The sequence below is a fragment of the Phalacrocorax aristotelis genome, chromosome 11, assembly GCF_949628215.1.
Source record: "Phalacrocorax aristotelis chromosome 11, bGulAri2.1, whole genome shotgun sequence".
In the NCBI taxonomy this organism is placed as follows: Eukaryota; Metazoa; Chordata; class Aves; order Suliformes; family Phalacrocoracidae; genus Phalacrocorax; species Phalacrocorax aristotelis.
In genome coordinates this window covers 9,466,167-9,493,649 of record NC_134286.1, presented here as the reverse complement: position 1 = coordinate 9,493,649, position 27,483 = coordinate 9,466,167, and the positions used below count along the sequence as shown (strand labels likewise).

At 45.9% G+C, this 27,483-nt stretch overlaps 1 protein-coding gene across 4 annotated transcripts in view; it reads right to left on the bottom strand.

Annotated features, from left to right (window-relative positions):
- Positions 1-27,483, bottom strand: part of GPC3 (glypican 3) — a 156,115-nt gene that overhangs the window by 101,490 nt on the left and 27,142 nt on the right. The gene's annotated exons all lie outside the window — the stretch shown is intronic.

Below are 27,483 nucleotides of genomic sequence, written 5' to 3'. Positions count from 1 at the left end.
CATTAAAGCTGAGGGGAACATTATCAAAATGCTTTAAAATTACCACATGCTTACAAGGTTACCCAACGTCCCCACCAGCCCTGGGAATAGTGATGGAGAACCCAGGGCTGCCTGGCTCCATCGGCCCCCACGCTGCCTTGCCAGCCCCCATGCCCGCAGGCTGAGGCTCCCCGGAGAGCATGCAAGACCAACTCCACCGCCACGGGGCGAGGAACTCTGGCTTCATACTAACAAAGTCAGCAACAGCCATGTTTACTGGCATTTGCTCCATGGTCATGTCAGTGGTACCCACGCGCCAATGCACTGATGTGGGGTCCCTGGTACACTGGGCACTGCTGAAGCATCACCAATGCAAATAAAAGGATGGGGCAAAAAAGCAGCAAACAGCATTTGAGTATTCCTCCTAGCTCTTCTCTTCGGGTTTAACCCTTCTCCTCCGATGGCCCAGGGGCGGTGATGATGGTGCATAGTGCCACCTCCCCACCCCTTGGCAAATGATGTGCCTACCCCCAGGCATCATCCCAAGGTGACCAAGGAGAGGGAGTGCAGGTATGCAGTTGTTCAGATACTGTCCCCCACTCTAACAACCACCCTGACCCCACCTCACCTATGGGATCATGCATTTAACCTGGCAGCAAGAAAAGCCCCTCTGGTGATGTGCTGCTCCTCCCCAGCACATTGCACAGCCCGGGCAGGCACCACGCAGCTCAGGCGTGCTTCCAGCTGCTGCACGAAGCTCCGGCACAGGCTACGGGATTGGGGCTCCTCCAGATAATGTGTCTCTCTTTCAAGGTCCAACCCATCAATAATGGAAAACTCCTAATTATTCCAGTACTGCTAGCACTTCATAAATTCAGTCATTGCTTAATGAGAAGTTATGAGCAAGCCCTTTCTTCATTAACTCTTCTGCAAGGCACAGGAACAGAAACTTCCCAGCTTAAACCTTCCACACTTCGGCAGCTTAAATTCCCATTCCTAATTGGTGGCTGGAAAGCAGGGCTGTCATGATTTATGTGTCTTCTGTAATTATCAAAACTCAGAGTACAAGTTCTGTGTGGCTCGTGATTAATCTATTTGCACCATATGACTTACAAACCCAAACACATTTGGAAATGAAAATTCATGCGCTAGCTCAAGCACAGGCAACGTGACAGTGAAATCAGTGACAACGTACAAAGCAGCCCAAGGCTGCAGCTGAAACAATGGTGCCCAAGATCATCCCTGAAATCTAGTTTGGAAGACAAAAAAAAATAAGCAGTTTAAAGTTTTCACCCTCCTCACTTCTTTTCTGGATGCTCAAGAGGGCAAAAACACTTACATAATTATTAATTTATATGACCTTGATGTGTATGTGTTCATCATCTCTTTAAAATGCATTTAGAGCAACTGATGAAAGCACCATTTAACCAAGGTGTGTACACATGCACATGGTTAACAAGACGACACATTTTTAAGAAGGTATGTGGGAAGGAAATCAAGTGACTCTTGCTGGTTATTCCTGTAAAAATGACCCCTTTTCCTAACTGGTGCAGGTGTCGTAAGCTTGCACACAACAGACAGAGGTGACCGACCCTGGGGCACCTGGGTGACATGGGCAGGAGTCCCCAGAGAGGGACGTGGCACTGCTCACTGCACCGACAGCCAACGCAGCGGGACCCCCTCAGGTACAAAGGACCTGGTGGTCCCACTACACGACATCCCCACCCAAGCACACGCAGGACGGGACGACCCTGGCATTTCACAGCTCAGTGTGGCCACTGCTGTTCTGCTCCTTGTCCCGTTTCAGGTGCTGCCATGTCCAAGGCTAAGACTTCCAAAGACAAACGGGAAATGGGTATTGGTTTCAGCCGGCACCGACAGCCTTCCCCAAAAACCCCAGGAAGACGATCAGCTTCGTCCCTAAGCTCCCTACCTTGGGCAGCTGCAATCCAGCCTCAGTGCTCACCAGCAGCCCACCCAGAGATTACAGACCCCCATTTCCAACCTTTCTCAGCAAAAAATTTCACTATAACGTACATAGCATTTGGGCTAATGCTGGTCTTTTTCCTCCCCTTCATTTCAAGATTGTTGCAATCCATCCTGTAAACCAGAGTGTCCTTTAAGTGCAATTACTGTGGAAAAAAAAACACCATGCAGCAGTGAAACTTTTCATTTGATAGTGGCCACGTTCCAAAAGCGACTGGAAAATGTTACTTCCAGTCTGAAAAACAAACACCGATTTTTAATTGCCTAAAAGGACAAGACAATTTCCAATTCTGTTGAGTGATTTCTTTGAAATAAATATTTATTGATACCTATATCCCACCTACTTAGTCATTTACTTTTTAAAAATATGCACATTTTAAAATGAGTTTACTTTTTCCTCCATCATAAAAAATGCAGGCTGCATTTCTCATTCATGAGGGTTTCATTTTTAATCTGCCATCTCAGACAGGTTTGGTCTGCATTTGTAGTGAGGACAGGCATGAGAAAAATAAAACTTTACTTTTAGAAGAAAGATTGAAAAAAATGAAACAAACTCTAAGTTCCCCCGCTGTGTTTGCCTCAGAGAATCCCACAAGTCCTTGTGGCAGCAGATGCAATTTGATGTTCATACCGGGTCCTTGAATCTCATTATTCCCAGAGCACATTAACTTGACATTTAGAAATATTGGTTTTGAAAGCCATTCGAACATTAAGAAGTTCCTGGCTATTTCTAATCTGCAGGGCAGCAAGAGAATCGAGGGTGGCAATTTCTCCCCCCCTCAGGAAAAAAGCCAACGTCAAATAGGAGCTTTCCCTGGAAAATGGCAAAACTTTTCCCACGAATGCAGCAGTGGAGATGTACGGCAAGCACCGCAGCCACGCCAACTTCCCATTCAAACGGCACGGTGAGCAGCGTGTGCTGCAGGAGACGTCTCTTTCCTGGGTTTTGGGGTGCACCTTGCACGCAGGGCACACTGGCTTGGGCTCCCCTGCTTGCAAACTCATTCCCAACAAACCCACTTGCAGCAGCAAGCTCTGCTGAGCGCTGCACAAGAACTGAGCGTGCATACACCAGCATGCAACATAGCAAAACAAGGAACCTCAGCCCAGCGTGCTCAGGAGCTCCAGCCATCACCTCACTGGACAAGGAAGGAGGTTACCCCAGCCCAGGGCCACGCACTGGTTTAGTGACATCCTTGAGCCAATTATTTTTAAAGGATTTGTCCAGCTTCTGGAACTGCTGCCCTGAACACAGAGAAAAGGAATTAAACCACTTTTACTGTGTGTAGGACAGCAGTCAGGCATCCCCTCTGCCAGGTGAGGGCAAAGCGGTGCCACCCACAGAAGGCTGAGGGAGCAAGCGCTTGTGTACAGAGCAATTTATTCCCACAGGGCTGCACTGCAGGAGGGGATGGTGGTTCATTAAAAGCTTTCATGGGACTTCTGGATTCTTCCTTTCCTCCCCAGGCACCCCCATGCCAAAGTATTACAGATAAAAATGACAGCTAAAACGATTTATTAACTAATAAAACAGCATTAAAACAAGTAATAGCATTTTGTAAGAATCCTAGCTGCCTGATAATAATAATAATAAAAAGCACTAGTGTGGAAGGCTACAAAGTGCAAGTCGGGCCAGCTGCCTAGGGCAGAGCCAGGTCTCAGATACATCCTCAATCTCTTCCCCAGGAGAACATCAGACCATTAAACTCAGAGCCTAATTCCTAACCTAGGCAGCCACGTCGATTATAGGGCATCCATCCGTGACTGCCAGCTTCAGCACAGGAAAGGCTGGAGATCATCCCTCCTGCCTCATGCAGGAAGATCTGCTTGATGCTTCCCAGTTGCCCCATTTTTCCCCTCCACACCCTGTTTCTCCCTCACTGGCAGGGGAAATGTCCATTTGACCATGCCCAAGATCACCCCCTCTTTGAGCCACTCCCTGCCTCTTTCTGCTTCTGCATTGCTCTGCAGGGCTCAATTCAGAAGCAGCGCAGAAGACACTGCCATGGGGAATAAAAAGGCAGTGTGCCTTTTATGCTCTGGCAAAAAAAGGAGGAAAAACATCTGGCTCGTGTGTTGCCACAAAACTGAGGCATCATTCACCCAGTTTGCTTCAACTGCATCAGTCAGGACTTCCTGAAGGGGATGGGGAATGCAACACTGCAGGATGGCAACTATAGATCTATTGCATTTAAAAATAAATGTTTTGCAGTCTTGCAGGAGGGACACCAGGGTGATTTTATCACCTACACGCCAAAGAATGCCCAGGGCTAATAAGCTGCCAAGAGAAATGCTGGAAACTTGCCTCAACAAGAATATCTTCCTCATCTCTCCACAAAGAGCTCATGGGTCAAATGGCATCCCAGCAGTGTCATACAAAGATGTCTTTAATACCCTTCTGGCTGCAAAATGGACCTCTGAGCAGGTAAGCTAGTACCTCCTTATCCAGCAGTGAACTGCCATAGGGATGTGGCAGCCATGCCAGCTTGAGGGGTAGGGGCTGTCCCCAAAGCCCTCTGTGTCCTGCAGCTGGTAGGAGGGCAACAGTAATGGGGCACAACATCAGAGCAGCCCCCACACTGCTCGAGAGCACACAAGGGGCTGAGCAAAGTGCGATAAAAGCAGCAAGTCAGCAATTATTAGACAGCTACTGGTCTCAATGGGACACACTTTTTTGTTAAAAAGAAATTTCTGAACTGTATTTCTTGGAAGACATCCAAGGAGATTTGAACAAACTGAATTAACAATCCTGAATTAAAGCTCCTGCAGTTCTTCCTGCCTGAAGGTTGACACATGCTCTGGAGCACATCTGTTTCCCTGTGGTGCCACACTCTGTCCCCAGCCTCGGGACACCTTCATGTTAGCAAAGGACCAGAAACAAGAACAACCAAGGTGGGCAGAGGTGCCTTCAGCAAAGGCTGAAGTAAGGACAGAACGATAGGAAGAGGGCAATGCATACAGCTGGGTACAGGAGAAAGGCCAGCAGAAACTCTGTGCTTCTTGCTCATCCTCTGCCTCTTCAAGGAAAATAGATGTAATTCCACAGCCCCTTTCATCCGTCCTGCGGCGCCATGCTACTTACAGCACCGTTAACTCTGGCCTGTAGTTGCAACTAGTAATTGTTTCTTCTGCTTCAAGCAGGAGGGGTATCAAGGAACTTTTATGCAAGGGTTATTAATTTCTGGCTTGTAGCCCTGACTGACAACTGAACCCAAAAAGCCTACCAAAGCAAGGAGCCCATGCTCTGCTGAGTACACCCGGCTGTTCCTGGGGAGAGGGGGCTTGCCTCCCTTCGCATCCTTTGCAGAACAAGGCATAAACAGCCTTTACTTCTGTCCGTGCATGCCACTCTGCTCACAGTTAGTTTAGTAGTGTAATTCTTAATTCAGGCACATGCATGCAGAGTGAAGCAGATATTGCACACAGGAAAGTGTTATTTGCTTATGGAGATTATTTTTGCAGCTGATGGACTAGAACTGTTCCCACTGTGTGCTCTAATGCTACACTACTGACAGCGCAGGCATTTTCCTGCTTTTCCTATATTTCCTCTAAATCCCAAACAGATGGGTTTGCTGGATGGTTAGTCACCTGAACCTGCCACATTAGAATCAACAGGAATCGTAATCCAGCCCAAAAATCCAGCCCAAATAAGGCTTCTTTCAACAGACCCTCAGAATCCACTTCCGATACCAACAGGTAAGCAGTGCAAGACAGAATAGCTGTCCCAGACATCCACGGGGAGAGTCATTCAGAAAGAAAACACACGTTTTCTTCTCTTAAAAGATGCATCAAACAGAAGTACAACTTGTTCAGTCTGATAAACCCATGTGCTGAGCTACATCAGTAACTGCAAGTTCCCACTGACAACACTTCAAATTTGCTTTCCTATTATGAAACAAAGGGTTTAGGGCTAAAGCAGAAGTTTGGCTGCCAGCATTGCCCCTGTGTTCTCTATTATCAGATTCAGACACATTTTTTCTTACTGAGCTTAATGATGAACAGACTCCCTGTGATTGCCGATACCCCATCAACTGCTCTTTGCTGTGTACAAGCACCCAAAGCCACCCTCCAAAGGAATATGCTAATATCTGTCGTTCAGCTGAGAAGAAAGGCGATCTGAAGTGTTATTAAGGATAAATAACCCTGGCTTTTTGGAGGGGGGCTGAAGTTGATGACTGACAAACAGCCAGCTACATAAATGCATCGAACTTATAAAAATGAAAAGTGTAATTGTGCACACACGCTGCCACATACGGGGCATTCCAGCACAGCCAGCCATCTACAGGAAGAGAATATTTTAATTTCACTCAGAAAAGGGGGGGGAAAAAGAGGGCATTTTATCATTTCCACTCTCTAATTTTGGTCTCTTGCATCGATTTTTAGTATCAATTCCCAGACAGGCTACACATGCTTTGGTTTGGAAAGCTTTCTTCCCCTTACGTTACTGAAATGAAGCTTTCTTAAGACGGGAGCTGTGATTTTGGACCAGCACAGCCCCACAACTACCAAGCAGCACAGGGCACAGGACAGAAGCTGTGAAACAAAGGATAAGCTACAACTTTTAAACAAATATTCTATTCTAAGTTCATGATTAATGGGGCAGGTTCTCCCTTCTCAGTAGTTATTATTCAAGCAAACCCAAACCAGACAATTCTGTGATGCAAAAAAATAAGGGGAGGAAGAGGAGGATGCTGTGATTTAGCCGACATCTGGCTAGCGGTCCAGCATGCAAGAGCTGCCTTGTTCTGTGAATAGCTGCAGCCCAAATTACAGGCTACATTCTGCTCTCTCACACCAGCCACAGGAATGTCAGCATAACTGGTATTTTGGGTATAAATCCAGGCAAAGTTTGCTGCAAGTTTCCCAAGAATTATTCCACTTGAAAGTAACTTTCCTCTCTTACACTTTCTACCCTGACCAACCTCAATGCTCCAGAGATCCAATTCCATTTCATACCCGCTAGTCAAAAAAATTTCAAACAGACTTGAACAAAACTGCTGTAATTAAGCAGCCTTCTCAGGAAGCATGACTTTGCTAGCACAAGCAACAAAGCGAGTGCCTGCAGTCCCTGTTAAAATGAGTAACGGTTATCCAAAGAGAAAATGGTGCCCAGGGATTGCTGATTCCTTCTCCACCTACAGCAGCCGCACAGTCCCTGGCAGGCTGTGCTATTGGGAATTTTTTTTTTTTTAATTATTTTTATGTGATACCTCAGTTGAAATGTAACCACAGCAAGTCCCTTCAGCACATGAAGTACAAGCATTTGTCAAAGTGACAGGAGAAGCAGTGTAATCCCCTTCAGTCTGGATAAACCAAGTTACAAGGCACGTGCTTCCCGGCAGCTGCCGGCTCCAACGTGGAAGTGCTGAGCCAGAGCTCGCCACGTGCTCGCTTGAGCCAGCAATGCTGCCATGCTCCCAGGAGCTGATGAGAGCACTTGAAGGGGCATGTGGTGGTAGACATCTGGCCATCCCTTCACTCTCCAAATGCCATCACATCCCACAGCACAAGTGGATTTGGCAACAGGCTCCGCAAGCTACGATGAAGACCCTGGGATCCTCTTTGGAGCAAAGCCCCCCTCCAGCGTGCCCAAGCCCCATCGCCAACAGCACACACAGCGGACGCTCCCCAAGGCAGCAAAGGTACAAGGAAGGCATGTTGAAGCCTCACTCAGCAGCGACAAGATCAATGCAAATGGAGAAGGGGGGCAAAAGCAGCTCAGAGGAGATCTGGGTTTGGGACAGACAGGCATATTGTTCTGCAGCAGAGGGTTTCTGATCACCAGAGCCTGTGCTCACTGCGTACCCACTCAAAGCAGTAAAAAACCAAATGTCATTAGCGAAAAATTAAGACCATTCAAGAAAACCAAGGCAGACTCATTTTGTCTCCTGACATCTTTGACTTTATTCAAGACTGGGCTGGGTTTTCAAGCCTCTCCCTGCAGTTACCCAGGCTAAGCTTTTGTTTGGAGGGGGAAAAAAAAAAAACAAAACACAAAAACAACCCACCACCCAAAAAACCAAGACCCAACAAAAAAACCCCAAACCACCTCTGTCTTCATTAACTGCATAAAATTGGGAGCAAGGACTTTCTTTTAACAGCATACCAAGTATTGTAAGAAAGCCACCACTGCTGTTAACCAATAAGCTCTCAAGGGTCCAAACAGAATTTTTTTTTTTTTTTTTTTAACAGCTAAATTCACAACAGCACCTGACTTCATGAACGGTTCCCTCATTTCAGGAGAAATGCTCAATCTTCTGTGCCACCGCAGGCTGGAAAAAACTTCAGCACTGTAAGGAGGGCAACTGGGACTTGGCATGCAATCTGCGTTTTAAGCCTTGGGAATGACGAGCTTTGTTAAACCCTGACCTTGACAGCTGCTGTGCATTCATAAGAGATTTTATCTCAATGTCATTTAATACTCTATAATTATCACAACATTCAACAGCACCCAACGAGTTGCCATGTTTATTTGCAGCCTACCATAGTTAGTTATTAGAGAACGTAAATTTTCTTTTTTTCTTTAAATCCTTCAAAATGGATAAAACCGCACCTCTAACTACTTGCAAAACAAGATAAAAGAGGAGGGGATGGGAATACCAGCAACCAAAGCCTCAGACCACCAAAAAGAGGCGTTACATTAGTAATAGAATTTCTTTCATATACTTGTCTACACCCCTTAAAAGCCTTTATTTTCATTGAAGAAAATTATAACGAAAACTCACAATCTTGTGTAGCGAACTCACTCTGGTGTGCCAAAGTGCCACTGACAACATAGTGCCCAGGTCTCTACACGATGACAATCAATATTATCCTCTTGTGCCTCCCCGCAATTCTCTGTGGCTGCCTCCTTCCCCCATACATGGAAACCCTGTGGTGCTGACTGCAGCCACAATAGCAGGGCGCACTGAGCTTAGGTTTAAGCGATATTTATGGGTGGACATTTTAGGTATCACCTCCTCGAGCCCACCGGAGGCTGGCAGGAGAGCTGCTCAGGCACAGTGCTCTAGGATCACAGACAGGGCTGTGCGCCAGCGTGCTGGTCCTTGCTGTTTTCCCCAGCAAAACACAACTATGCATGAAAAAATTCATTGCATGGATTGTGTGCTGTGCCAGGAGGCAACCACAAATGCAGGTTTCTCTCCTGGCTGTGATTAAAGCCTCTCTGGTGACCAGCCAGGACAGGCACACAGACCCACAGCCATTCCACAACAGCCAACCTGGGCCTGTGAGCCAAAATGAGCTGCGAGGTGTTTGAGTCAGATCGAGACAAGTAGCAGTATTGGGAAGTTGGATGGTTTTTAAGTTAGTGTTGTGCATACTGTGCTAAAAAGTGAGACAAATATGAACACTGATATATTTTGATCATGAATTAAACAGAAGAGAAGCATGCTCTTCAGAAGGGAGTGCTACAGGAAAGTAAGTAATGAGTCACGTAGCCAGAAACAGGCTTAGATCAAAAAGAGGTTTACAGACAAACTAGACAGTTCAGTGCAGATAAGTGTAGAGTAATGATGACTTTGATGAGTCTTTATCACACACGCCTCTGTGTCAATGACTGCAAGAAATAACATACGAGAGAAAAGCTCCACTGACACTTCTGTACATCATTAATGAAGAATGAGAAATCTGAAACACAAACATCCCAATGCTTAGAACAAGCACAAGGAGGCTGCATTTGAGAAAACTCTGGGCAGCCCAAGGAGGCTGCATTTGAGAAAACTCTGGGCAGCCCCAAGGTAGGAAATGCACTCCGCAAAACAGACAAACTTTGAAATGTTCATCTGTCGCCCCAAATATCAAGCACCTTTGCATTAGAGTCATGCACATTCGAGGCATTGCTCACTGGAGGATGGTGTTAGAGGTACAGATTCATCAAGTTTAATGATGTCAGGATGAAGCTTAATATTTCACAGTTATGTGTAGCTGGACATTACTATACCCTGTGAGCCCTACATGCCCTAAATCATTTTTGTTAACTCATGCACTTTGGACATGGCACCTGGTCATCATTTCAAGCTGGTTCTATTGGTTTAACTTGTGGCCCCCGTAAACTTACTGACCCAAGTTAATTCAATAAGTTGAAGAGAAAAATTCATGCTCATGAACGGCACCAGTTAAATCAATACCTCTTCAAAGAAACCCTGCAACTCTGTGCATGGATCCAAATTTAGGGAGAAGACATCTTTGAAAACAGCAACACACCAAGGCAAAACCACAGCAGCACTATTTAGGAGAAAAAAAGACACACCATGACAGGGGAGAGGGAGTCAAATGCAGGAGGCACACACTGTATGAAGCAAAGATCAGTATCACAGGAGAACTAGCACTGGGCCTTACGGAGGTGCACTGGGGCAGTGCACTGAGCAGCACTTAGAAATTTCACTTAGAAACTTAGAAATTGCAACCTCCACCCCAAGAAGGCAGCTGGTCCAGATGAGCTCCAGACATCCTTTCACAGCTTAAATTATTCAGTGAAAAGACTGGAGAGGTCATACCTAGAAAGGAGGCTCCTAAGGGGCAGAATTTTTTTCTTCTTACATGCCTGTTTAATGCCCAGTAAGGATCAGAGGACTCAGCAACTCCATATTCCTGCAGCAATTCACCACACAAACCTTCTTGCACAGCCTCTCACATTTCTCATTGTACATTCACAGTATGAATGTTTTAAAGCCTCTCCCACCACTGAATCACAAAGCCCAGTCCCGGTTAGGCCAGTTTGAATCACAGTTTGTATTTGTATGCACAAATATGGATGGAAGAGAGGTCTGCTGAGGCACAGCCGCTCCTAAGACCAAGCACAGCACCAGGCACAGCCCTCTTCCTCCTCCCTCTGCAATGGCACAACCCTTCTCAGCATCCCACTGCTTTCCAACACGGGTTTTCTGCACTTTACAAATTTCCAAAAGATAACACACACAGAGGTGCCTGGACAGCAAATTTATGCCAAGTGACACTCTTAGTTTCACAGCTCCTTCAGAAGCAGACCCAGGACCCAGCAAGGGGTCCACAGATTAAAACCCATGGCTCTAGACAGAACAAACCCAGGGACGCTTCTGCAGACCAACAGCTATTCCCATGTGAACAGAGGGACCCAGGAAGTCTCAGAAGAAGGCAGCAAGGTTCTCGCATTCCCATGGGAGAGGACACCGAAGCAGGGTGTGATCACGCTGGGGACGCTGCTGGCAAAGGGCGCGCAGCTCACAGGCAGCCCAGCACACGCAGCATCCCAGAGTCCTGGCGGGCAAGCAGGGCTGGGTCTGAGGACAGCGCAAAACCTGCAGGCCATTATCCTGTACAATAAAACTGCCATCCTTAGTTAACAGCATTTAAAGAAGGAAATAAAGCAGCCTCGGCATAAAACAGGATTAGCTGATTTTCGCAAATCTTCCCCTCCCTGGTCTTACTCCTTAATGAATAGCAGACACCAAAACTCCCAGAGAAGGTGGTTGTAAGAGACGTTGCTACTTACAGGAGGCTATCACTCCACCACCCACACCGCAGAGCCGGGGGGCAGCGCAGCACCCCAGGCTGTCCTGGAGCAGTCATACTGAAGAGGGAATTCTCTTAGGCCTTGCTGGGAAGGGGGGAGGTTAGAAAAACCTCACAAATTTCTGAAAGACAATACTAGAATTCAGGATAGTCTTGACAAATTGGAGAGACAATTCAATTAGCTCAGCTGAAAGCCCACGGAAGACCTTCACCAGAAGAGCAGGAGCCACACAGACTGACAAACACCAGGTGGGCAGGAGCACAGCAGACAAGGCACCTGAGACTGCTCCCAGGCCAAAAACACAAAGACACAAGTGGTGATGCCGAGTGCCATATAAGAGACAGGAGAAAACTGTTCTGCTCTGCATCGTCAAAGGGCAAAATATTAAGTGAATGGTTGCATCCAGAGGGTAGTGGCCAACAGCTCAGTGTCCAGACAGAGACTGGTGACAAGTCATGTCCCTCAGGGGTCCGTACTGGGACCAGTGCTGTTTAATATCTTCATCAATGACACAGACAGTGGGATCGAGTGCACCCTCAGCAAGTTTGCAGATGACACCAAGCTGTGTGGTGTGGTTGACACACCAGAAGGACAGGATGTCACCCAAAGAGACCTGGACAAGCTGGAGAGGTGGGCCTGTGAGAACCTCGTGGGGTTCAACAAGGCCAAGTGCAAGGTCCTGCACCTGGGTTGGGGCAACCCCCGGCATCAATACAGGCTGGGGGATGAAGGGATCGAGAGCAGCCCTGTGGAGAATGACTCAGGGGTACGGGTGGATGAAAAGCTGGACATAACCCAGCAATGTGCGCTCGCAGCCCAGAAAGCCAACCCTATCCTGGGCTGCATCACAAGCAGCACGGCCAGCAGGTCAGGGGAGGTGATTCTGCCCCTCTGCTCTGCTCTGGTGAGGCCCCACCTGGGGTGCTGCGTCCAGCTCTGGAGCCCTCAGCACAGGAGGGACATGGACCTGTTGGAGCGGGTCCAGAGGAGGCCACAAAAATGACCCGAGGGCTGGAGCAGCTCTGCTGCAAGGACAGGCTGAGAGAGTTGGGGTTGTTCAGCCTGGAGAAGGGAAGGCTGCGGGGAGACCTGACTGCGGCCTTCCAGTACTTAGAGGGGGACTACAGGAAAGATGGGGGCAACCTCTTTAGCAAGGCCTGCTGTGACAGGACAAGGGGTGATGGTTTTAAACTAAAAGAGGGTAGATTTAGACTTGATGTTAGGAAAAAAAAAATTTACAATGAGGGTGGTGAAGCACTGGAATGGGTTGCCCAGAGAGGTGGTCGATGCCCCATCCCTAGAAACATTCAAGCTCAGGTTGGATGGGGCTCTGAGCAACCTGCTCACTGCAGGGGCATTGGACTAGAAGGCCTTTAAAGGTCCCTTCCAGCCAAACCATTCTATGATTCTATGAATACAGAATCCGCTCTGTTGTGCCAGATGTTAAGGAAGATGTAAGAGAACAACAAGAAATCCAGTATAAAGCTACAAGAATAGGGCTGGTTCAGGAACCAAACTGTAGGGTTCATACTAGACTCCAGTTTGGCTAAAGAAAAGCTGGTTTGAAATCCATTGGTAGTGCTCACCCCATCCCTTGTACTGCTTTCCATCCTTTGTACCGTTTTCCATCAAAATGCAGTTTTAAACAAGGTAAAGCAGATGCCTCTCTGCCCCAGATCAGTAACACATGCTTTTGCCTTCTGTAAACAACTCATCCCTCACAGCTTTGGTTTTAAGAGCCATTAGGGAGAAAAGGAGGAAAAAAAAGACACATTAACACTTCTTTAGTCTCACTCCTTGAACCAAAAGCTACAGGAGGGGTCTAACGGTGGGAGGGATGGCAAATCCAGAGGCTAGCTCCGAAGTATCACCTCTGAGACCACACTGCCCCATCTGCCAAAAAAAAATTCAATATCTATTCACAGACCAGCTTGTGAACAAGCCCTCTAGGGGGAAAGATATAGAAGAAATTACTCTAGTATTAAGTTAATACAAGACACATGATGCAAAAGCAAAAGACAGTTTAAGTGAAAAAGTTGATTCCTGCTGCATCTCTTCCTTCCTTTTCTCCCTGTAAAAGCACAGTGAGGAGCAGGCTGGATCACACATACTTCCACCTCCCGGGGACTGCCAGAACAATGCTGAACAGTTGTATTTGCTGACCCGTCTGCAGTAGCGTGACTCCTGGGACTAAGATGATCATCTATCAGCCCAACTGTTGCCAGGCAGCCCCCAGGGACCACGTCATTCAGTGCAAGGAAGTCACTAGAGCATCCTAGCTGTGCTCCTGGATATCACTCCTCTTGCAAAACAAGGCAGAAATGTCAAGATGTAAAAATCCACCTCAGTTACAGCTGACACTGTGGGGTCTCAGAAATAAATCCTTTTTATTAGAAAGCTGTCATGTGAGCAATTACAATGCAATGTTTGCACTGTCTTTATACACTGAATGTTGCTTTCTGGGATTTTTCTCCTCATCACAGGACAGAGAAAAAATAAACTGTTTTACAGCTAAATTCTCTATAGCTTCTCCAAACACAACTGGCTCATCCACACTGCTGGGTGATCTGAGCCAAGGCACCAGTCTTGGTCCTTGTGCTAAATCACACAGGCTGGCTTGTACGCAGAGCCCAGAGCAAGTACCCTCTCTGCTCCCTGCCTCCAGGAACCACCTGATCCACTTCAATACAGGGATTAGGAACAAATGAAGATATGGGGTGTTAACTGGGGTACCACCAGCCTTATACAAAAGCAGTACAAGGAGGAGTTAAAACAAAAAAGTATCAAACCAACAGCATAGGAACACCCACAGCTGCATTTCATAGGAGAGGAACACACAGAAATCCACTTCAAGCAAATAGTATGAGCACCAAAGGGAGCATCCAAAAACCCAGGAAAGTCAGCTACAGTGTTAACTCTCAAATTTAGAAATATTATGCAACTTATTACTTTGCAACAACAACCCCCACCATTCATAGCCACAAGGAAGAGGCCAGGCGTGCTCTGCCTCATTGGTTTTACTGTCTTTCTGGTGGAAAAAAGTTAAATGAAAGTCTAGGGGTGGTTTTGAGTGCAATGCCACTAGTTGTCCAAAGTAATTGTTACTTGTCACACAAATGTGATCTAAACAGCAGCAGACTAGCATTAACCAGAGGCACACACCCCTGGAAATACACAAGTGCACAAGTACACAATATGGTGAAGTGGTACCTGTTATCTGAGCTACCGTGTACTCTCACTTAAATGAGTTGTAACCAAGGTGTTAACATTTGTGTCTTCGTTACCGCCCAGCTACCCTGGACAAAAAAAAATGACCTCATCCTATGCTAATTCAATCAATATTTCATGCAGGCAGATACAAGTTGAGATGGGTCTGTCCACATGCAAATTTGAAATATAAAGCAAGCTCCCTTTAGCGCACAGTCTGGCATTAGCAGGCCATTTCATAGGAAGGGAATTTTCAGTAAATTGCACATTTAATTTCCATGTTATGGGAAGTGGTTCCCCTTAGTTCTTCTAGCAGTCACCTCCTGCTATTAATGACCACAAGCAATGCAGTGACCCTTATAACATCTGATTTCACAGCAAATATTTTAATTTCTGAAGGTGAAATGTGAGATGTACTCTCCTATAACAGTTATCTTTATGGCTCTCTTAATTCTTTAGAATTTATAGTCTCCACTAAAAAGCACACAGAACATAATTGAAATAGATTTTCCAGATATATCTGAATTATTTTAACCTACCTTTCCTTGTTAGCCATTTATATTATCTTATTTTAACATAGGAAAAAAGTATTTTCACACTAAGAGCTTCACCAGTGGCTTTTTAAACTTTTTTTTTTTAAAAAAAATAATGGCTTTTTAGAAGAAAACATTGGTTCTGACAGCAAGGATTTTCAGAAATCAGGACTTGAGGGAAGGCTTTACAGCCCCAACATTTTCCCATTTCATCCAAAGGGATCTCTCTCAAAGGCATTAACACTTCCTTGAAATTATGTCTCAAAACAAAATGTGCAATTTTAGAGATCCTAGAAAAGTATGAACATGACATTGTAATGAGCCTCCAGCGCACGGAGAACAACTGTGGTCCGAGTCAGCCCTGAGGATAGGAAAACTGCCTTTTCCAAAAGATCTGCTTATAGAAGCCCCGCTGTGCTCTGGCAGAGATCGTCACACCTCTGAGTTCGAGAGCCAAAGTGGACAAATGCCCAGCAGAAACAACGGAGGCGAGTTGGACCTTGCCGTTGGGTAGATGGGGGACCAGAAAGCCCCTCCGGATCCCTCCACCCTACCGCGTCACATTATTAGCCTGGGGAAGACAGCATCATCAAGACTGGCGCTGCAGCCTACTAACCTTCTGTTTTTTCTTGGTAGTGTGTGGGGTTTTTTTACCCCCACAAACAAAAAATAGACAAAAAGAACAGTTTGAAGAATGAATGCTTTTTCCAGTGTTATCACTGCAGCAACAGGCACATATGGGAACTCAATGAGAGCTCAGTTCTGATTTATGTTTGATATTTCATTTAATTGAATTTTGCAAGAAAACTGTTTTCATTATTGAGAAATGGACCTCCCATCATGCAAAGGGGGATGAAATCAAATGCTTAAACTCTGCCTCATTTAGCAGTGACACTTTTGGAATGAACAATAGCTTCATACATAAATTTGCTTGTTTGGCTGCCACAGATATGAATTGTCAGGGCATTTTAGAACAAAAGAAATGACACGTCAAAGCAAATCTATAGTTCAGCTAATCAAAATGCCATGTTTTAAATATTCAGGTTGTTTTACACCAAAAGAAGGCATTTATCAGAAAGCATATAAATTGACAGGAAATCTAAGATGTAAGTGGAATGCAGACAAAATAAGGATTTTCAAGTACATACAAGAAATTTATTTCCCTGTGCACTTTATCATCCACCACCACCTCTCCCCCGCCCCCCCTAAAATACAACACACCAGAAAGCATATCCTCTGCCTCTTTTAAGCAATGAAAACATTAAAGCCACCTAAAGCATTTTAGCTAACAAAGCTGGCTCAGCATTTTGCATTGCCCAGAATGGCAGAGTTGGTCACAACACTTTGCAAACAGCCGTTGCTAGACTGGCCAAGCTTCTTCTCAGTCTTCCCACTAAGCTTTATCCAGGTACTGGTTTTCAGCTTCCAGAGCTCTGAGTGGTATCACTGGTGGGGAATGGCAATGTTGGGTTCACCTGTAGAGCTTTAACTTACTTTCTGCAGGCAATCTGGGGAGGGGGAGTGTGAGGGGATGAGTTTGGTGCCTCTAACACACATATGCACTTTTTGCCTGTCAGCAGGTAAAGCGATATAGATAACTTCAAGGGTACTGCAGCAGAAAGTTATTAGCTATGAAAAAAAAAAAAAAACAAGGCATCAGGCACAAAATGCTCATTTCGAGAGCATTTTGTGAGTCCCTTGCAGGACTTCCGCTGCTTGCGGCCAGCCTCCTTGCACCCCTTCGCAGAGACTTCATTGAGCCCTGCTTCCCCCAGACCTCTCTGCTCCTCCCAGCCTGCGCTGAAGTTACAGTAAAACTTGTCAGAGCAAAAGCCTTATTATGCAGGCAGGTCAGCTCTCTGTGCTTAGCTGCTCACAACATAATGCTTGCTTGTGGAAGCTTAATGTTATCTCTTAAAAGTTAAGCCCCATTCGTTTATAATCTATTGCCAGAATAGTTACTAGGTTGCAAAGAAATCACTGAAAGGGAGGCTTTTACAGCAGTTGGTCTGTCTCCTGCTTCTCCCTGCTTTGGGGGGTTAAGGCCATTGCCACAGTTTTGTCTTTGCAATACAAGCATGTTTCAGAGCATGTAAAATCCCACTAAGCCCACTGAAAATGTCGGTCCAGTTGTGAATCTCAGCACTGCCTGTGTTCTCCAGCCTACAAACCTGCAGATAAGCTTCCTGGAAAAATATCGGCTCTCTTCTAGTCTCCCACAGCGTGGAAAGCTGCTACATCCTAGAGGCACAAAGGAAAAGCCACAAAAGGTCATACCCAGACTTTTGAAGAATTTGAGGAGCTGGGCTTCAGTCCGTTAACGAGCTGGGAACCTAACAGATTAGCCAGAGTTCAAGAAAGCACAGCTGGGGCCCATCTCCACGGAGAAAGGAGCTGCATTAACGAGCTGCAGTATTGTTTGCCATGAGGGAAACATGTCATACCATCAGATATTACGATTATCACGATGTTCTTCTGCATCTGCCACTTTTAGCCCATCTTTCAGCAGGTCCAAAATCGTCCCCCTACCAGGACCCTGATTGACTCTATCTCACATTAAAAAAAAAGTATGAAAATAATTCAGTTTACCCAAGTCCCTGCATAAGACAGGTTTTTGCATCCCAACCCAGGATTTCTGCTCCATGGCAGGTATAGCACCGATTCTGGCAGGAGGGGATTTGCACAGACTGCAGTCCCAAGCCCAGGGACTGGTGGATGTGCAAGCAAAGCTGCAGAACGAAGCTTCAGAAGTGACAGCAGCTGCTTACAGAAGTCAGTTTTTGTCAGACTAAAAGATGAGGGTGTTTTCTACAGGAGGCTTGTGCTTTAGGGTCACTGCTTTCTCGATTCAGCAACAATAATTTATGGTAGTCTAAACTCACAGGCAGCAAAGCAAGTTCACCACCAGAAATGTCTTGCTGAATCTGCAGAAGAGTGCATGCTGTAGGATCAACGTGCCCGTCACCATCCAAATGCCGAGCTCTAACAGCAGCACTGCAAGCTGCTGCTGATTTCCTGAGAGATTGAACTCCTGTTACATTTCTAGTAAATGGCTGGATTGATAAACATTTAAGCTCAAGACAAACACCACCACCTAAAAAAACCCATAGATATTGCTACATGTAGTGCTGCTAGGCTATGATGTCAATTGGATTTGAAAATAACTGCTACTAGCAGCTATGTGTACGGGTGTCTTATTTCTCCGATTCCCCAAGAAGCTGTCCTTTAGCGATCTGACAAGTCTGGCAATTCCAAATGACTAAACACTTTTTGATCCCTTCAAGTGACAGCTAAAAAGCAGCATCTAACACTTTGTGGCTTTACTTTGGATATAGCTGCAAGAAAAACCATTCATAAGATCTGTAACTGCAGCTATGAAGCAAAAGAACCTTTTAAGTGTTTCTTCTCACCAATTCGAATAACCAACATTTCTAGGAGAAAACCACCTCTACAGCCTCTCCAGCGAGTGCTCAGGCAGATGGCATGCCTGCTCAGGAGATACCTTTTCCTTTCTGTACTTTGAAGAAAGGCACACGACTGAGAAAAGCTCTATTCTCTGCATGACCAGAGTTCTCCTGCCCCAAACCCACACTGCTCAGGTTTGCAGCGTCCAAACCAGGCACCCCTGCCTGCAGCATCACCTGTGCAAACAGAGCAATGAGCCCTGATCTTGTGGAGGTGCTAAACAGTACTTCAGTCGTAACATAAATACAGGTTTCAAGCCTGTATACCTGCCATGTATACATTGCAGCATTTCATTATTTGCACTGGACACATGGCAAGAAGGGCACTACCACCACCACCTACATTTCACTGGGGTTCTCAATCTTCTGCTTCAAATCACTAAAAATTCTCCATTACTGGGAACTACACCATTTTTAAAATTTGGAACCTGTCTCCCATGGATGCAGTTAAATAACAAAGACAGCGTTGTAAGTCACTGCATAGCTATGATACAGTCACACTTCCTAGATTGGACTGGGGTTTTGACGAAAGATTGCCATCTCCTAAAAACAGTGAAGCAATACCACACTTGGAAATATTAGACTATTTAGCTCTTTATTAGTAGAGCCATTGAGATTTATAGCCTACAGAAAAGGGTTGTTCAATCAACAAGGAGCAACTGAAGTGAAAAAGCATTAATGTTACCACCGAGGCAATTATTGTAACATGATCACAATTCCTATGCATCTTTAATTTTTGCCAACACAACAGATTCTCTAATACATGGATCCCTGTTTCATTAAGATAATATGATTTGTAATAATAATATGAGGTGAGTGAAACAGAATCCAGTCTCTTAACACTTGAGCATTGCTTTCCCTCAGGGGATATCAGTATACAAAATGGGGTTTCCGGCAAAGCACTTGTAATCTCAGAAGCCAGTGCACCTATTAAACACTTAGTAAGGCTCCAGCAGAAAGACAATACCAGAGACAATGGTCTCAGGCAAGATAAATATCTCAGTCTGCTCTCAGGAGGGGAAATGTTGGTTTAGTTCCATTTAACATCTTATCTACCTGGAAATCCAAACAGGCAAGAAAATGTCATTTCCCTCCAAGGAACAGAGAAGCGACTTTCCAGTCCCACGTGGCTCCAGCAATGCAATCATAGAATTATTAAGGTTGGCAAAGACCTTTAAGATCATCAAGTCCAACCACCAACCCAACACACCATGGCTGCTAAACCATGTCCCCAAGTGCCATGTCTACACATTTTGGAACACCTCCAGGGATGGAGACTCCAGCACCTCTTTGGGCAGCCTGTTCCAATGCCTGACCACTCTCTCAGTGAAGACATTTTTCCTAATATCCAATCTAAACCTCCCCTGACACAGCTCGAGGCCATCTCCCCTCATCCTATCAGTTGTTACTTGGGAGAAAAGACCAACACCCACCTCGCTACAACCTCCTTGCAGGTAGTTGCAGAGAGCGATAAGGTCTCCCCTCAGCCTCGTCTTCTCCAGACTAAACACCCCCAACTCCATCAGCTGCTCCTTGTAAGACCTGCTCTCCAGACCCTTCCTCAGATTCATTGCCATTCTCTGGATGCGCTCCAGCACCTCAATGTCCTCCTTGTCCTGAGGGGCCCAAAACTGAACACAATATTCGAGGCGCAGCCTCACAGTGCCGAGCACAGGGGCACGATCCCTGCCCTGCTCCTGCTGGCCACACCAGTGCTGACACAAGCCCGGGGGCTGGTGGCCTCCTTGGCCACCTGGGCACTGCTGGCTCATGCCCAGCCGGCTGTCAGCCAGCACCCCCAGGGCCTTCTCTGCCAGGCACCTCTCCAGCCACTCTGCCCCAGGCCTGGAGCGTTGTGTTGGGTTGTTGTGACCAAAGGGCAGGACTTGGCACTTCGCTTTGTTAAGCCCCATATAATTGGCCTCAGCCCATTGATCCAGCCTGTCCAGGTCCCTCTGCAGAGCCTTCCTGCCCTCAAGCAGATCAACACTCCTGCCCAACTTGGTGTCGTCTGCAAACTTACTGAGGGCGCACTCGATCCCCTCATCCAGGTCATTGATAAAGTTATTAAACAAGACGGGCCCCAAAACTGAGTCCTGGGGAACCCCGCTTGTGACCATCCACCAGCTGGATTTAGCTCCCTTCACCACAACTCTCTAGGCTTGGCCATCCAGCCAGTTTTACCCAGCAAAGAGTACACCTGTATAAGCCATGAGCCATCAATCTTGGGAAGCTGACCAGTTTGCTGTGGGGACACTGATTCCCTGGGGCCAGTTCTGCCACGTGCCTCTGGTTCAAGGGTGATGCTCTCCTTTGGCAGTCTTGAAACGCAGGCCCAAAGGGATGGGAATGCCTTGATCTGAGAAACTGATCTGAATTCATTCTCCAAAATTGTGGGGTTTTTTTCTTCTCCTTTCTGGAGGAAGGAGGGAGAAGGAGGGGGAAGAGGGACACACACACCAAGAAAACAGGCTGTTCTAACTAGAATATGAAAAAGATGAAGATGAAGGAGATTTCTATTAACGGAAGAAAGTCTACTGCAGTGTAATCATTACTTTACTGAAAGATCAGATCCTATCAGGACACTGGTTACCTCCATTCATCTCATAATGAAAGCTTATCTGAGGACTATGGAAGAGCTGGTCACAGACCCTAGTCCTACCACAGCACAGAGGTGTTGACAAACTAAAACTTGGAAGATTCTTCACTTTATACTTCGCTGGTTGTAGAAGGGACCCACTCTAGTCAGGAAGAGACAGACACCAGCTGCAGCAGAGAGAGGAACGCTTCTGCTGTGTACAGTCATAACAATAGTGCAAGGGTACAAGCCACTCAGTAAGCCTGAATTTCAAAGCAATATAAAAGAGAAAAGTGACTCCCTTTCAGGATCAGTATTGAGCTCTGCATGGAGATATTCAGAGTGGAGAAAAAAATAATCTCAAACCACAATTTGCTCATTTTGCTTAAGACTTTAGAGTGAACCTATCAGTTTTCTCTCATCAGGGAAGTGGCAGCTTTTACAAAGCCCATACATGCCAGCAGACCCCCTGCTGCAGCACCCCCCCCACCGAACACAGTCCTGTCCCATGCCTCTTCAGGTCCCCATTTTGACAGCCAGATTTTTGCCGCATACAGACCTCTAACACACTGCTGTTCTCGTACAGAGCCACGTGCTCCTGCTAAAACCCACGACAATGTCCTGGCACCTGCTTTGGCTCTCAAAGGAACCAACAGTCAGAGGGATGACATTTCTGTACAACCCTCTGACTGTGGAGGTATCGTATCATTCACACCCACTTCCAGAGGGTACCATGCAATAAAGCAAGAAGCATGCACAAAGCTCAGCCCTTCCCATGGGAAACCCTCCATGGCATGCCCTGTGGAAAACCCCAGCTCTGTTCATGAACCAGGCACCCAGGTGAGGGCAGCTCTACAGACCTCCTCGGTCACACTAGATGGAAGATGACAGCTTGGGTTTATCAAAAATGGAGGCTGTGACATTTAGGTTTTTGCTGAAACAGATGTTTCTAGCTAACAGGCATTTTTCTGTCCAGCTCTCAAATTTATTTTTTTCCTGTATTCTCTACAGTGTGCCGCTGTTGCTGTGTCCTACATTGAAAATATTTACAAAGGCATCAAAATTAACTCCAGGTAGGACTTTAGTGAGCAGGGGAGAGAGGCCAAAACAAAGCGATTCTACAGGTGGAGAAGAGGTTCTCTCCTTTCATGGCAATCAGAGAAACAGAACAACTGGAGGACCAGCTCTGAAGTTGAATAAGATGAATGGCAACTACAGCAAGGGCCATAAAAACACCAATAAAAAGTAAGTTGCCATAAGGGAAATACCCAGCTCAACACCTCTCCAGAAAGGTAAGCATAATAAACTCACTCCTAACATGGACATCAGTTTATTTTTTCAGGTGCAACCTAAACACAAAACCAGGGAGAGATGCAGGAGAAGAAGCACCCAAATCAAATTCCATCTGCTATGTAAATAGTCTTGCTTGTTGACGGAATTAGTTGCACAATTTAGATCAACATAATCTGACCTTAAACAATGAAATTAGCAGCCAAAAGCCAGTGCTCCCCCTTCCCTGGGGGCTGCAGCAGTTCCTCCGCAAACCCCTCAGACCCTCAGAGAAGCAATTCCTCCCGTGCCTGTCTTGGCATTTGTCAGAGACCATGTTTTATTTTACTTTGCACCAATGCAAAGAGGTTCTAAATATTCTGGAACTAAAACGATCACAAAACATCAAAGTGCTTATAAGGCATTTCCACATTCTCCTTGTCTGGCAAGTGAGTGGCTGATTTACAAGCCAGCTGTCAATACTGCACAACTGCTTACCTCATTTTACAGGAAAGCAAAAAAGTACGACAAAAACAGAAGAAAAGACTTGCAGTGCAGAGTACTATGCAAAATTGCTTTTTTCAACATGGCAATCAGAAATGTGTGTTCATCACTGACCTGTCAAGGAAAAATGCCTGTTTAGCTTTCAGATGAGCACACAAGAGCTGGGAGCGGCTAAGCAAGTAGCCAAAGACCACCCCAAGGTTTCCACCACTGCAAAGCGGTGACCAGCATGTCCCTACAGCTAACGACCAGCCTTTCCTCTGAGCATCTGCAAGCGTGCACTTACTTGTGTCAACACAAAGCAGGATCCCACAGGCTCCATGAACCCTAAATGTCAGAGGAAAGATAATCCTTGTAGTTAATGTTTATCTAGGCCAGCACACAATTACAACTCTCAAAGGAAGACTCCAGCTTGAATGTGTGAAATGTTAATGCCTGCAGAGGGTGGATGGCAAACGCTTTGCTCCATTTGGATGTAACCCTTACTAAAACAGAAGGGGAATACCAAAAAGCTGTCCCATGCACCCAGGGACACCTCTGCAGTTTTCCTGAAAGAAGGCACCAAAATGAGAGCAGAAGCAAGCATCAGCATCTGACCTTACAGCTATCAATTATATCTGCCCAAGACTCTGCTTATGATGCAACAGCAGATGAGATTTCTCTTTCCTTAAAGAAAATATCAAGTGTTCTGGAAACAAAACAGTTCCCAGTTACAGCTACAGCTCATTCCCCTACCACATCAAAACAGAGGTACGGGCACAGGGTCCTCCCCTCCAGCTGCCCCAAGGGGACACACCAGACCAACGCAGTCCTCATCCCTGACCAAGCACCAGCCCCACAGCTGCTCTCGCCCAGTGCTGAGGCTCCCCAGCAGCCCACTTTGGAGACCCCAGTCCCCACTGCAGCATTTTGTGCTTTCTTTCTGAACTGCTGCCAGGCAGAAGCTTTCAGCAAGCACCCGACTCCAACCTATGCTTCCACCACTTATTCTTCTCCCCCCAAAAACGTAGCTGGCCATGTGCTGCTCTCGAGTGAAACCCTCTTTCAAGAGTCCTGGAACAGCCTCCATACAGCTGGATGCTCCCTATTACTGGGCTGCATGAAGTAGATGGAAAATCCCTGATTTTCATGTCTTTGGCCAGCCCCTCTCCATTACACATAGCCAGTTTTGCGGCTGCACATTCAAGCAACATTGTTAAGCAACAAGTTAAGGAGCACTGACCTGCCTGGGTTTCCAGCCCCCTGCTAGTTTACTCCTGTTTACTGAGCCGGTCCCATAATCCGATTGAATTCTCCATCAACACTGCACTTCCTAACACCCCTGAATCTGCCACACCGCCTTGATTGTTAAATTGCTATCGAGTCATTAAAACAAGATTCCTGCGTACTCCCCAGGCACCATGTCAAAGCTGCATTAAACTGCTTTTTAAAATTTTAATTATTTAGCTATTGCAATCATATTGCACAACCCTTATCGTAATCATTCATTAACCTTTGGTTTTAAATAATTAGCAGGCCTCTGCAACAGGAATAAAGTTGTGTTCAAGTTTGTGAAGTTTGTTAAATAGCATGAAGGAGGACGCAGTGCTGCCCCGTAGCCGCATACGATGACAGAAGGGACAGGTTGGTACAGGGTGCCTTGCTATTGAAGTTATGCAGAAGGACTACACGGCTGGCAGAAGAGCAGTCAACGCAACTGCAGAAAGATTCTTCCAGCCCACTGCCAAAGGGCAATCAGATGGTGCCTCCAGCAGAGGTCAGAAGCCAGGATGCGTCGCCTCACTGCTTACAGAGCTGTGCAGGCCACCAGCTGTGTGCTGAGTAAAGCTGTGGACCGCATCCTCAGCTGGAGAAGTCGGGGCACGTCCTACAAAACCAGTGACACGACAGCACTGTACACCTACATCTGCCGGACAGCAAACACTTCAGCTCTGCGGCTCAGGGAACAGACTTTTAGCTATGAAAACTCTCAAGCATGAACAAAGCACATTCCCCACAATGGGATGAAATCTGCCTACAAAAGAACCTGGTTAGGAGCAAGATTGGTGGTACAGAAATAAGTGTACACCTCCATTTTTGCAGCTGTAGGAACAAACTACATCTTCGTCAAGCTAGTCCAAACCTCTTGCATGTAGCGGACCTTTCAGCTGAACCGTTGTCATCAGAAAAGCTGCTGGAAGTGCTCATTGCACCTATATGTGCCATTAACATGCATAGTATTGGCTAGCAACTATTAGAGTTCCTATTAATATATCCTATATACCCATATAGGGTATATGACCCTACTACAATCAACAAACAGCTGTCGTCTCCTCCTCCTCTAAGCAAGTTAAGAGGGGCCATGACACTTACAGGAGACAAAGCAAAACCTACAGACTGATTCATGCAGCAGCAAGCACTTGAAGTCAAATGGCTGAAAACAAATGTACTTCCCAATTATTCCCCTTCACCTCTTACAGCCAGGCAAAGACCTGACAAATGCACATTCTGTAAGCTCCTGGGCAGGAAACCATTCCCGCACGGCATCCTCTGGGTGCATTTAGACTACAGAACAACATATACAACAAAATAAAGAGACGGACACTTCTATGCAGAGTTACATTAAAGGATAATTCAGCCCAACAGAACAGCCACCCCTATGCTACAGGGATTTAAAAGCTTACTAAAAACCTGACATAATAGTCTGCAAGACAGCACAAAAAAATATGATTATGTAGTACGGACAAGGCAACTGCATTCTGAAGGAGCAACGGTGACTTGGCCAAAAACGTTATCACTAACGGGAAAACAAACAAGCCAAGGACACTTCATTTTATGCCATTAAGCATTTCAAAGTATCTGGGTGACACCGCTGTACTAAGTAACAGACTACTTGCTTTCCCATGTAACTTGTTTAATAGGCAGCTGAAAACATTAGAAAGACAAAAGGGAGTTTTTATATTCTGATAATTTACATTTTATCCATATTAACGATCAAAAGCATCATAAGCAGTGAAGGAACTGTTGTCAGATATCATTTTAATGACATGCACCCTTTTAGGTATATCCAATATTCCTCATATCGTTAGAAGCAGGGGAAAATTAACAGAATACTAATAGCAAAGCAAACTCCAAGTACGATAACTATTCCTTTTTTTCCCCATTCGTGTTACCAGCCCATATTCTGGCTCTATTTCTTCTTGAAGAAGATTTGAAGAAATAAAATAGAAACTTGAATATACTGGCTAACTAATTAATTTTCTCCCGTGCTCCACTACCCCTGAAGGGCTACCAGAAACATGGGCAAAGCTACTTACTTCTATGCCTTCAGGTTCTTCCTTCCCACCTTTTTTTGCTGCCATGCTGAGACCACAGCTCTTCACATGCTCACAATTACACCCGTTTCTTTGCATCCCTTTTTGGCTGTACTCAACTACTGTCGCCTGTTTTACATTTGGATTGCAAACCCCGGAGAGAAGCAAGATCAGGTACAACAGCACCACTGTCCCTTATAGGGGCTGGGTACAAACAGTTGGGTGTGCATTTATAAGCCAATGCTACATCACTGGCATTCAGGTGGGCAAGCTGTCCCTAATCCTAGATTTCAGCAAGAACCTACATCATCAATTCCTTATTCCTAAACTGAGGCTCCCTGATGAGCCCTTCCTTTCAAAGGACAAAAAGAAAAACCAACATTGAAAAGGTCAGAAAGGATCGACAGCCCTTTGGTATTTTGTCTCCTCTTGTACTTTTTACTAAACTAGATCTCCAAAAACTTTTAAGAAGGGCACACATGCACGAAACCCGGCTGTTTTCCCCCACCTGCGCCTCCACACGCTCCCAGAGCGGCACACAAGGAGCAGTACGTGCGCTGCTGTACCAGGTGGATCTGTGCACTGAGAGGAGCGGAGGAACAGAGAACGTCACTGAAGAGCAGAGAAAGTCAGAGTCCATTAACTGTAATTAGAGGAAATACTAATTTATGAAGCAGGTAAACTTGGGTGTATCGATTAGCTCTAATACAGCAAGTGCACAGAAGGTAGTGCCTTCTGAAGAGTTTACATCCTTCCCTGATAATCAACACTTAATTAGATCTTTTTACCTTAATGCAGACTTTCTCTCTCTAACGTTAATGCTGTCCTTTCCCCCTGATTTAGTGGCTTTGTCCTCTGACAAAAGCCCACCACAAAGGGGAAAGTACCAACATAATTAATTTTTCAGTAAAAGCCAAGTTGTTTTCTCTGAAACATTTTACACTTCAGAAAATGTCAGAAATGTCAGAGTCCATAAGCAGAAACAAAATCAGAGATCTGCTTCCCTATTAATACTGCATGACCTCCTCAACCATCTCTCTCTGGGAGAGGGAGACAGGGCACTCTACGGGGAGCAGAGGAGCCAGCAACCACAGCTGAGGAGGGGAGGGGGCCAGAGGGCTAAACGAAGAAGTATTAGCCACTGGCAGGTTAGAAAAGCAAACAAATTTAAAATATA